This window comes from Apium graveolens, chromosome 11 (genome assembly GCF_009905375.1).
Source record: "Apium graveolens cultivar Ventura chromosome 11, ASM990537v1, whole genome shotgun sequence".
NCBI lineage: Eukaryota > Viridiplantae > Streptophyta > Magnoliopsida > Apiales > Apiaceae > Apium > Apium graveolens.
In genome coordinates, this window is record NC_133657.1 from 146487737 (window position 1) to 146500417 (window position 12681).

At 38.4% G+C, this 12681-nt stretch overlaps 1 non-coding gene across 1 annotated transcript; it reads right to left on the bottom strand.

Annotated features, from left to right (window-relative positions):
• Positions 1–7759: 7759 nt before the first annotated feature.
• Positions 7760–7866, bottom strand: LOC141699200 (small nucleolar RNA R71). Its single transcript, XR_012565681.1, has one exon. It is a non-coding gene; the product is annotated as a small nucleolar RNA R71 (small nucleolar RNA).
• Positions 7867–12681: the final 4815 nt, after the last annotated feature.

Below are 12681 nucleotides of genomic sequence, written 5' to 3' on the forward strand. Positions count from 1 at the left end.
CATGCTCTTGGAGCTTGCTTAAGGCCATAAAGTGCTTTGTCAAGCCTGTAGACATGATTTGGAAATTTTGGATCTATAAAGCCTGGAGGTTGTTCAACATATACCTCTTCTTCCAATTCTCCATTCAGAAAAGCACTTTTTACATCCATTTGAAAGACTTTAAACTTCTTGTGAGCAGCATAAGCCAAAAAGATCCTTATGGCTTCCAATCTAGCAACTGGAGCAAATGTTTCATCATAGTCAATACCCTCCTGTTGAGAGTAATCTTTAGCAACCAGCCTTGCTTTATTTCTTGTAATTATGCCATCACTGTCAGTTTTATTTCTAAACACCCATTTTGTACCAACAATGGATCTGTCTTTTGGTCTTGGCACTAGGGTCCAGGCTTTATTTCTTTCAAATTCATTTAACTCTTCCTGCATTGCTTGTACCCAATCAGCATCTTGAAGAGTTTCTTCCACTTTCTTTGGTTCAGTCTGAGATAGAAAGGAATGATAGAGACATTCATTTGATATTGTTATTCTAGTTCTGACACCTGCTTCAGGATCTTCAATTATTAAGTCAAGTGTGTGTGATTTAGTCCACTTCCTTGCAGATGGAAGTTGATCTCTAGAACTGGATCCTCCCCCATGACCCATGCCGTATCCATCATCATTTTCTGATGCTCCCCCTAAAGTTATGCTCTCTGAAATTTCAGAATTTGAGTTGGATTCTTCAGGAATTGAAGAATCAGAGTTTCCAGAATTATCAGAATTTGGCTCATCAGAACTTGATGAATCAGATTTTGAAGAGCCAGTGACAAGTTCTGATGCTTCTTGAGAGTCTTGAGATGTGGTAGGATCATTAGCTTGCTCCCCCTGAACAGGTGCATTTACCTTTGGAGCAGTTTCCACAGTTTCAATGACATCAGAGTTTAACCCGTCAGAACTTACAGGATCAGGATTTAGGTCATCAGAATTTACAGAATCAGAATTTACATCTTCATTATCAAATATCAGCTGATCATGATCATTGAAATATTCAAGTCCAGTAATATTTTTATCATCAAAAGATATATTGATAGATTTCATGACAACCCTTGTTCTTAAATTGTAGACTCTGAAGGCTTTTGTGGAAAGTGGATATCCAACAAAAATTCCTTCATCAGCTTTTAGATGAAATTTTGACAGCTGTTCAGGATGAGTCTTAAGAACAAAACACTTGCATCCAAATACATGACAGTATTTCAGATTTGGCTTCTTTTTCTTCACCATCTCATATGGTGTTTTTCCATGCTTATTTATGAGTGTAGCATTCTGTGTAAAACAAGCAGTCTGCACAGCTTCAGCCCAAAAATAGGTTGGTAGCTTTGCTTCATCAAGCATAGTTCGTGCAGCTTCAATAAGAGTCATGTTCTTTCTTTCTACAACTCCATTCTGCTGTGGAGTTCCAGGTGCAGAAAATTCCTGCTTTATTACATGCTCTTTGCAGAAGTCTTCCATGATTGAATTCTTGAACTCAGTGCCATTATCACTTCGTATTATTTTAACAGAATCTTTGACCAACTTATCCAGCTGTCTGACATGATCAGTTAGAGTAGATGCAGTTTCAATCTTCTTGTGCAAGAAATACACCCAAGTGTATCTTGTGAACTCATCCACTATAACCATAGCATATTTCTTCTTTGCAATGGACATGACATTGACTGAACCAAATAGATCAACATGCAGTAAGTGATAAGGCTCAAGAATTGAGGATTCGGTTTTGCTCTTGAATGAAGATTTTCTTTGTTTTGCCTTTTGACATGAATCATAGAGACCATCAGGAGCAAATACTGATTTTGGCATTCCTCTCACAAGATCTTTCTTTACTAGCTCATTTATGTTGTTGAAATTTAAATGAGAGAGTCTCTTGTGCCAATTACAGCTTTCTTCAATTGATGCTCTACTCAACAGACAGATTGCAGAACCATCAGAACTTGTTGAAAGTCTGGCTTCATATATATTACCATGCCTGTAACCATTTAGAACCACTTTGCCTGTAGAATTGCTTATAATTTCACAGTGTTCTTCAAAGAAATCCACATGATAACCTCTGTCACAGATTTGACTCACACTTAGCAGATTGTGTTTAAGTCCTGAGACAAGAGCTACTGTTTCAATTATGACATTTCCAAGATTGATATTGTCATATCCCAGAGTCTTTCCCACGTTGCCATCTCCATAAGAAACTCCTGGGCCAGCTTTCTCCATAAAGTATGATAGCAGGGCTTTATTTTCAGTCATATGTCCTGAATATCCACTGTCCAGAACTAAGATGTTTTTCATGTTTTCCTGCATTCATAAAGACCACTATTAGTTAGTTTTAAGGACCCAGAATTGCTTCGATCCTTTGGCCTTTTTAAGTTTGTTAGCATTTGCAGCGGATTTAGTTTCAGAGTTTATGCTAAGATGCTTTTTATTAGACTTTATATCAGACTTTGCATCAGAATTCACACTAGAAGGAATTACACTAACTTTCTTTAAAGAAGGTTTTATTTGATAATAATCATAGTATAAACTATGATATTCCTTACAAGTATAAATAGAATGCCATAAACTACCATAATGAAAATAAGGATTTTGTGGTTTAAACCTAACAGACTGACTCTTAACTCCTGATCTAGGAGGTAAATAGTTTATATCTTTATTTCCTGCAAAAAGAAGCAAGATGGTTAGAATTTCCATAATTATAGCATTTCTTTCTAGGAGCATTAGGAATAGCCATATAATTATTGCTTTTATTCACACCTTCCTTTCCATTCCTATCTTTCCTAGCTTCATTGACCTTGTTTACATTTTTAATCTCTTTCAGCTTATGCTTAAGCTGCTTCTTTGTCATTAAACATATGTTTACTTTAGCTGGTTTATCCTGTTTTAATTTGTCAAAAGTTGACTTTTCTTTGACTTCTGTTTTAGAATCATTCATCTTTTCAGATTTTGACACATCAGTTTTTGCAACAAATTTAACAGGATTTACCTTTGGCTTTTCAGCTTTCTTGGTAAAGTTTGGTTTAGATGACACAGTTTATTTTTCTTCTTTATCATCTAGATAACCTAGTCCTTCTTTCCAATTTCCATTTTCTAAGATTTTCTGAGTTGTTCTTCCAGAGTTAGTCCAAGTTTTGATTATCTCCTTTTTCTTTTCAAGTTCATATTTAAGAAATTTATTCAATTTTAGCACTTCATCTCTAACATACAAAGCCTCATCTCTTTCTTTCTGAGTTTGATGAAATATAACTAACTCTTTTTCTAAGTAGTCATTTATGTTTCTAAGAGCAAGACTTTCAGATGTTAATCTTTTATTTGTTAAAGTCTGATCTCTAAAACTAATGAACATGGTTTTAAGATATAATCTTAGCTCAGAAATATCATCATTATGAAAAGCAAGAGTTGAATGAGGTACCTTCAATTCAGCATCATCAGAACTGTTATCAGCATTTTCCATTAAGGCATAGTTCACCTCATCTTCAGAATCTGAAGTGTCTGCCCAGTTTTTCTTCTTTGTGATAAGTGTCTGGCCTTTATCACCTTTTCCTTTCTTGCAGTCAGGAGTTATGTGGCCTCTTTCACCATAATTGTAGCATTTGACATTTGAGTTCTCTCCTCTGTCAGACTTTCCTCCTTTGCCTTCAGACTTTCTGAACCCTTTATTTTCAGAACTTCCACCTTTCCTGGAAAACTTCTTTCCCTTTCTGAATTTCTTGTAGGCTATCTTTGTGATACCCTTCACCATAAGAGCACACAGTTGCATCATCTCTGCATCAACATCCACTTCAGATAAATTTTCGGATTTTGAATCATCATCATCAGAATATGATGACTCTGAATCAGACTGTATGATGAGAGCCTTTCCTATGCCCCTCTTTGAGAAAACCACTTTAGGATATTCCTCCTCAGCTTTAAGAGCAACTATCTTTGACTTTCTTCCATGCCTTTTGCTCCTTTGATCCATCTCAAGTTCATGAGTTTTGAGCATACCATAAATTTCATCAAGAGTAGTTTCAGAAAGGTCATAGTTGTCTCTTATGGTAGTAGACTTCAAATCCCAATTTTCAGGAAGAGCTAAAAGGAATTTTAGATTTGAATCTTCAAGATCATATTCTTTGTCCACCAGTGACAGATCATTCAAGAGTTTGGAAAACCTGACATATAAATCAGTTAATGATTTATCAGCTTTTGAATCAAAGTGCTCATACTCTTAAGTGAGTATAGTCTTCCTGTTCTTTTTTATGGCTTCGGTTCCCTGGCATCTTGTCTCCAAAGCATCCCATATTTCCTTTGCAGTCTTGCATCCAATTACCCTGTTTGACATGACATTGTCAATTGCACTATGAAGCAGATGCCTTACCGTTGCATCCTTGGCAATAGATGAGATGTCTTCATTTGTGTAATCACCTTTCTCCTTTGGTTTCATCTTTGCTGGTTGATCAGCAACTGCAACAGAAAGCTTGGTAGGCTTATATGGTCCATCATTAATTCTATCAAGGTATTCTAGATCTGTGGCTCCCAGAAATATAGCCATCTTTACTTTCCATATATTATACTCAGATGCTCTCAGTATGGGAACCCTAATACTCTCATATCGGCTATGAGTTTGATTGTTTTGAGTATCTTGAGTTTTGGTGGGCTTAGTTGGAGTTTGTGTTTCTTCAGACATGATTGTAAACTGGATCTGACTGTTTGTATATCAACAGAGAGGCTCTGATACCATTTTTTAGGTCACACAACACTATCAAAAGGGGGTTGAATATAGTGTTTATACAATCAAATCGATTTAGAACACAAGTATGTAACAGTAATCAAGTTTATTCAATATAATAAGCTCTGTTATAAAGTAGGTTAAACTACTCTCTCAGTGATGAACAATATCACTAAGAGCTGCTAGGTTACAATTAATAATGTTCTCGAGAATGATAACACTTATAGTATAAACCCTAAGCTGTGTTTATATAGTACACAGTTACAAGATATCTTCTAATTGAAATGGAATATAGTTCTGTCTCCTAAAATATATCAATCAGATATTATCTTCTACAAGTCTTCTAGTTGTCCAACTCTTCATGCATATTTTCAATTGTTCTAGTCCAGATCCTCTCCTGTAAATCAGCTTCATTCCTTATCTGAAGTACCCGCACTTAAGTCCTGATATAAATCCTGACGACCTTAAGTTCTGATATAAGTTCTGACTTCAGTAAGTTCTGATTTCCAGTAAGTCCTAATATTAAGTTCTGAAACTAAACACAACAGATTAGACATGACATCTCAAATATATCCAACATAAACAAAGTTTGGATGAATGTTTATACCTTTCTTGAAGCTTTTTAATACTGAATAAAGTCCTAAGATCCTTGATGAAGCCTTGTTCTAGCTTTAGGAGCCTTAAACTTTCATGAAAAATCAAGAAAATAAGTTAGTGATTTTCAAAGTTACTATTCACCACCAATTTTGAGCAAGGATTTGACTATGCTATACTAATTCAATGGACATGAAATATTGAAAGTACCTTTTATATGGTATGAGGAAGCTTTGGTTAAAATTTGGTGATTTTTCAATGAATAGATCATGAGATATGAATTTTTCTTCCCATGGTGTTCTTGGAAATCAGCATTGGATTTTTGGAGAGAGAGAGAGAGAACTGCCTTGCTTGCTTCTTGGAAATGTGATAGAAATAGGCTTTTGTGACTTTAGAAAGTGTGTAGGACAAGATGCATCTCATTTTCAAAGGCTAGGCTTAGCTAGGTGTCTCATTTGTCAAAGCTTGCATGATAAGCTCCTTGAATTTATGTTTATCAAATTTTGTTATTTATTAATTTTTGCAACTAGCTTTCTAATTTATTACTTGTTGAATAAATTTATAAAATACTTAATTTCCTAGGTTATCACTTGATTTTGTCATCCTACATTATCTCGCTTTCATTCACGTACATTTAAATCAATTCCCGTAAATGCGACGTCGAAGAATTCTGCTAATCGTAAATCATTACCATTTCCAGTGCTCGTACTTGGTTATCAGTTATGAAATTATAATTCTCAAGATTTTCTTGGTCGTAGTATAATTCTCTTATTCCTCGATGGCTCGTAAAATAATATCATTTGGACTATTGGTTTTCTTCGAAAACTCACGACTTTTGCATATACTCATTTAGTACGTATAACCACAATATGAACTCGGAAACTTAAATGAAACACCCGTATATGGTGATCACAGAAGTTTTTAATAAATCGCAAGGTTACTATTCCTAAAGGTTTTTTTAACTGCCGTCAAAAATTTGGGTTGTTACAAGAATTTTCTCTTGAAGCTTTATCATTCACTTTCAAAGCAACAGATTTCCCTTTATTGCTTTTCCTCTCTCTCATTTGTTGAACTTCCAAATCATGAGTTTTCAGCATGCCATAGACTTCATCCAGAGTGATTACTTCCAGATCATACTGATGTCGTATGATTAAAGTCTGAGTCTCGCATTCTTCACTCAAGGCTCTCAGAAACTTAGTGTTTGAATCCTCTCGATCATACGCCTTTCCCACCACGACAGATTGTTGAGCAGGGTCAGAAATCTGTCATAGATGTCAGTGAGACTTTCATCAGGTTTGGCCTCAAAGTGCTCATATTCTTGAATCAGAATAGCCCTTCTGTTCTTCTTGATGGCCGTGGTTTCTTGACATTGAGTTTCAAGAGCATCCCAGATCTCTTTGGCAGTCTTGTAGGCTATAACCATGTTTGACATCACGCTATCAAGACTGTTATGCAAAATGTTTCTTACATTTGCATCTTTCATCACAACTACTTTCTCTTCTGGTGTCCACTCAGTCTTCTCCTTCAGCTGATAATGTTCAGCAACAGTAGGAGTTGCAGGCACCAGCTTTGTTGGCATGAAAGGTCCATCATTGATTATATCGAGATAATCTGGATCTGTAGCTTCCAGGTACATGAGCATCTTCACCTTCCATGTTGGATATTCAGTCTTTTTCAGAATGGGAATTTTAATGCTTTCACACTTGTTCAGACACATGTTTAGATCATTTTTTATTGTAAATTTATCAGTGTGCTCTGATACCAATTGTTGCCCAGTAAAGATACAATTGTTTAAGGGGGGTTGGCTACAATTGTATAAATATTTCGAACAAGTAATAAAATATAACAGATTTTTATATTTCTGATAAAAACTGTTACAAAATCCTCTCAAGAAATACTGATGTTCTTGAGAGCTGCTAGGTCGAATGATCCTCGAGTGTGATACACTAAGTGATGACCTAAACTGTGTTTATATACTACACAGCTACAACAAATTAATCTAGGATATGCATTATCAAAAATTAACCGAAACTGATACATATCTTAAACTAAACAGATAAAGTCCTATAACTCAGACGTAACAGATATCTGCTCCACATTATAAGGAACAAAACAAATCATCTAATGGTGATTGTCTTCAAATACTGATGACATTCAAATACTGATGACATGCCAAATCCTGACGGTGCATCAGATCCTGATGACATCCGAACAGCCAGATCCTGAGAATCTTCTGATCATTGAGAATTCAATATGTAACAAGATCTGCTACACTTTCAAGTTCAATGGGGTGACTGATAATGCTATCAAGCTGCGACTCTTCCCATTCTCTCTGTGGGATAAAGCAAAGTGCTGGTTACATTCTATACCACTAGGGTCTATCACCACATGGGAGGATCTTGCTCAAAAAATTTTCACTAAATTCTTTACTATAGCGAAGACTGCTGCAATCAGGAATGCTCTTACTCAGTTTGCTCAGCAAACTGGAGAATCTCTGTGTGAGGCTTGGGATCGATATAAGGAGATTCTAAGGAAGTGCCCACACCATGGCATGCCTGATTGGATGATTATAAAATGTTTCTACAATGGTTTAGGCGCTCAGTCTAGACCTATGCTCGATGCAGCATCAGGAGGAGCCCTGTGGGCTAAGAGTTACACTGAAGCTTATGAATTGATCGAACTGATGGCTGCTAATGAATACCAAAATCCTTCTCAGAGGCTAACTCAGGGCAAGGTAGCAGGAATTCTGGAGTTGGATGCAGCAACTGCTATAGCTGCCCAACTTAAAGCATTGACAATGAAAGTGGACTCTTTAGAGAATTATGGAGTTAATCAAATCTCTAGTATTTGTGAGTTTTGTGCGGGGGCGCATGAAACTGAGCAGTGCGCTATTTCTAGCGAATCAGCTCAATTTATGAGCAACTTTCAGAGATCACAGCAACAAGCTCCAGCCACTTATCATCCAAATCACCACAATCATCCTAACTTCAGCTGGAGTAATAATCAGAATGCGGTGCAATAATCTTATCAGCCTTACACAGCAAGGCAGTATAACCCTCCTAGTTTTTAGCAACAACAATATTCCCCTAAGCAACAACTTCAACTTCAGCAAGTACCGCAAGCTAATGAAAAATCTGAATTGGAGGAGTTGAGGCTCATGTGCAAGAGCCAAGCTGTGTCGATCAAGACCCTGGAGAATCAGATTGGGAAAATTGCTAATGCATTATTGGATCGTCAACCTGGGATGCTTCCAAGCGATACTGAAGTTCCAGGCAAGAAGAAAGCTAAGGAGCATGTGAAGGCAATTACATTGAGGTCTGGTAAGGTGGCGAATCTTGAAAAAGCAAAGACTCCAGAATCTGAAGTTGAGGCTGCAGAAGAAGAAGTGCAGAAGGAAGCAGAAGTGGAACCAAGGAAGACTACTGTTGAGCACACTCCTTCTGAGGGTAATACAGGGGGAAACAGATCTACCCTCCACTTCTTTTCCTAAAAGACTGCAGAAGAAAAAGTTGGATAAGCAGTTTGAGAAGTTTCTGGAGGTGTTCAAGAAACTTCACATCAACATACCTTTCGCTGAAGCCCTTAAACAAATGCTGAGTTACGCGAAGTCCATTAAAGGTATTCTCTCTAGGAAGGTGAAGCTTGATGACTTAGAGACCGTTTCTCTCACGGAGGAATGCAGTGTTGTGCTGCAACAGAAGTTGCCTCTGAAGCTTAAAGATCCTGGAAGCTTCACTATTCCATGCACCATTAGAAAGGTGTCATTTGACAAGTGTCTTTGTGACTTGGGAGCTAGCATCAATCTGATGCCCTTGTCAATCTTCAAGAAGTTGAACTTGCTTGATCCAAAGCCTACTTATATGACTTTGCAGTTGGCCGACCGTTCTATTACATATCCGCGAGGTATTGTGGAGGATGTCTTGGTCAAGGTGGATAAACTCATCTTCCTTGCTATCTTTTCCGATATGATTCGTCAGAATATGGAGGTGTTCATGGACGATTTCTCAGTGTTTGGTGATTCATTTGATGAGTGCTTGCAGAATCTAGGCGACGTTCTCAAAAGATGTACTGAGACCAATTTGGTTCTCAATTAGGAGAAATGTCACTTTATGGTGCGACAGGGCATTATTCTTGGGCACAAGGTCTCTAGTAAGGGTCTTGAGGTAGACAAAGCCAAAGTGGGGGTCATCGAAAATCTTCCCCCACCAATTTCTGTTAAGGGGGTTCGCAGGTTTCTTGGTCATGCGGGCTTCTACAGGCGGTTCTTCAAGGACTTTTCAAAAATTTATAAACCTTTGCACAATTTTCTGGAGAAGGATGTCTCGTTTAAGTTTGATGACGAGTGTGTGGCTGCTTTTGAGTTCTTAAAGAAGAGTTTAATCACGGCACCTGTCATAACTGCACCCGATTGGAGTGAACCTTTTGAGATGATGTGCGATGCAAGTGACTATGTAGTTGGAGCAGTTCTTCGGCAGAGAAAGAACAACATATTTCATGTGGTCTAATATGCTAGTAAGACCCTAAATGGAGCTCAACTGAATTATACTACTACGAAGAAGGAACTTTTGGCTATTATCTATGGTTTTAAGAAATTTCGATCTTATCTGCTTGGGACAAAGGTGACAGTTTCCACTGATCACGCTGTCATTCGATATTTCATCTCAAAGAAGGACTCGAATCCTAGATTGATCAGATGGGTTCTTTTACTCCAGAAGTTTGAATTAGAGATCAAGGACAGAAAAGGGACTGAAAATCAAGTCATTGATCATCTCTCGCGTTTAGAGAATCCAAGTGCAACTTCACTAGATAAGACATTAATCAATGAGTCTTTTCCCGATGAGCAGCTGTTTGGAGTGCAAGAGGAAGAACCGTGGTTTGCAGACATTGTGAACTACCTTGTGAGTAATATCATGCCTCTCGACTTATCATACGCTCAAAGCAAGAAGTTTTTGCATGAAGTGAAGTGGTATATGTGGGATGAGTCGTTTCTTTTTTGACAAAGAGCTGACCAAATCATCAGGAGATGTATACCTTACCGCGAAACGGGGGGGATCTTGCGAGATTGCCACTCAACGGCTTATGGAGGACATTATGGTGGAGAAAAGACAGCCGCTCGTATTCTTCAAGCAGGTTTCTTTTGGCCGACTTTGTTTAAAGATGTTCATCAGTTTATTTTGAAATGTGATCGATCAACGTGTGGGTAATATGTCCAAGAGGGATGAGATGCCTCTTAATGTGCTTCTCGAGGTTGAAGTCTTCAATTTTTGGAGAATTGACTTCATGGGGTCATTTGTCCCATCTTGTAACAATCAGTATATCTTGTTGGCGGTTGATTATGTGTCGAAATGGGTTGAAGTTATGGCGTTGCCAACGAACGATGCAAAAGTAGTGCTTAATTTTCTTCACAAGAAGATATTCACAAGATTTGGAACTCAAAGATTCATAATCAGTGATGAGGGGTCGCATTTTTGCAATCGCAAGTTCACTGCTATGATGCAGAGGTATAATGTGAATCATCGCATTGCTACGGCTTATCATCCTCGGACAAATGGTCAAGCTGAGGTATCTAACAGAGAGATCAAGCGAATTTTAGATAAGTTTGTGTGTCCATCAAGGAAAGATTGGTCTTTGAAGCTTGATGAAGTTGTTTAGGCGTATAGAACAGCATACAAGACTCCATTGGGAATGTCTTTGTTTCAATTGGTTTATGTTAAGGGGTGTCATTTGCCGGTGGAGCTAGAGCATAAAGCGTATTGAGCTTTGAAGAAGTTGAATCTGGACTTGGATGCAGCGGGAAAGAAGAGGATGCTTCAATTAAATGAACTCGACGAGTTTCGACTTCAAGCTTATAAAAACAACAAAATGTATAAGGAGAAAGTCAAGAGGTGGCACGATAGGGGTCTAGTGCTCAAATCATTTGTGTCGGGGCAACAAGTTCTTTTATTTAACTCTCGTCTCCGTCTTTTTCCTGGAAAGTTGAAGTCAAGATGGTCAGGGCCCTTTGTTGTCAAAACTATGTTTCCACATGGAGCGGTGGAGATTTTTGAGAATGATCCGGGCCAAGCATTCAAGGTAAATGGTCAGAGGTTGAAGCATTACTATGGTGACACGGCAAACCGCGAAGTGGTTAGTGCCATTTTATTGTCCACTTGATCTCGCATTTCTACGTCGAGCTAACGACGTAAAACAAGCGCTTCTTGGGAGACAACCCAAGTTTGTTGTACATTAGTAGGTAGAGGAACCAAGAAGAAAAGAGAAAAACACAAAAAATCAGAAAAATAGAAAATTTCAGGGCCAACTTCAGAAACTAAGCGCGCCCGCGCTGATCTAGCGCGCGGCCGTGCTGGAATTCCAGAAACCAAGCGCGGCCGCGCCGATTTGGCATAAGGTGAGCGCGCCCACGCTGGTCTAGCGTGCGGCCGTGCTGGGGTCCCGATTCAGAAAAAAATAAATAGCAGCTTGTGAAGAGAAAATCGGGAGTTTTAATAAAAAATCAATTTGCACCCGATTTTTACTCTTCCACATCCCAAATTTCCCTCTCCAAATTAAACCCATTATTCCCACTATTCCCTTAATCAATTCCCACTTCTATTCTATATCTAATTCTCTTCTCACATCCTATATATACATACACTTATACAAAAACTTTTCCAACACTTCACAAATTCTCAAACACAATTCTCTCTCAAACACTTATCTTTTATTCTTTCTTATTCAATCCCAATGGCACCCAAGAGACAAAGAACTCAAGTAAGCAGCAGCACCACCGATTCTTCGAGTATAGGTGGTGTGAGGCCGAGGTTTTCAACTCCCAAGGCTGAAGCGGAGTACACGAGGCTTCTCTCGAATCCTATAGCGAAGGAGTGAGGTTTTCTGCCATCAGGAAAGGATGGTAAGTTGTTGGAGATGATTATGGAGATGAGTTGGGTTCCTTTTTGCGAGGCACCCGTTGTTTTTCCCATAAGTGTTGTTCATGAGTTCTATTTTAACGCGTGGAGAATAATGGTTTCACTGTGGTTAGGGGGATGACGGTGAAGTATAGTGCTGATACGATAAGGAGGGTGATTGAGCAGCCCGCGAGGAAGCCCGGTCAGGATACTTGGAACGATAAGACTCCGGAGGACTTTGATCTCGATCTGATTGTTGCTACTTTATGTGTACCTGAGACTCACTGGAAGTCCAAGGGGGCACGACTGATTATTTCACATTCCCTGCATCGTGCATGAACAGGTTTGCACGTGCTTGGAATTCGTTTATTTGTGCTAACATCATACCATCTTCTCATGTGTATGAGATTACTGTGGAGCGTGCTCGTCTGTTGTGGGGTATTCTTCAGGGGGACTATGTGGATTTGGGGATGGTTATTTA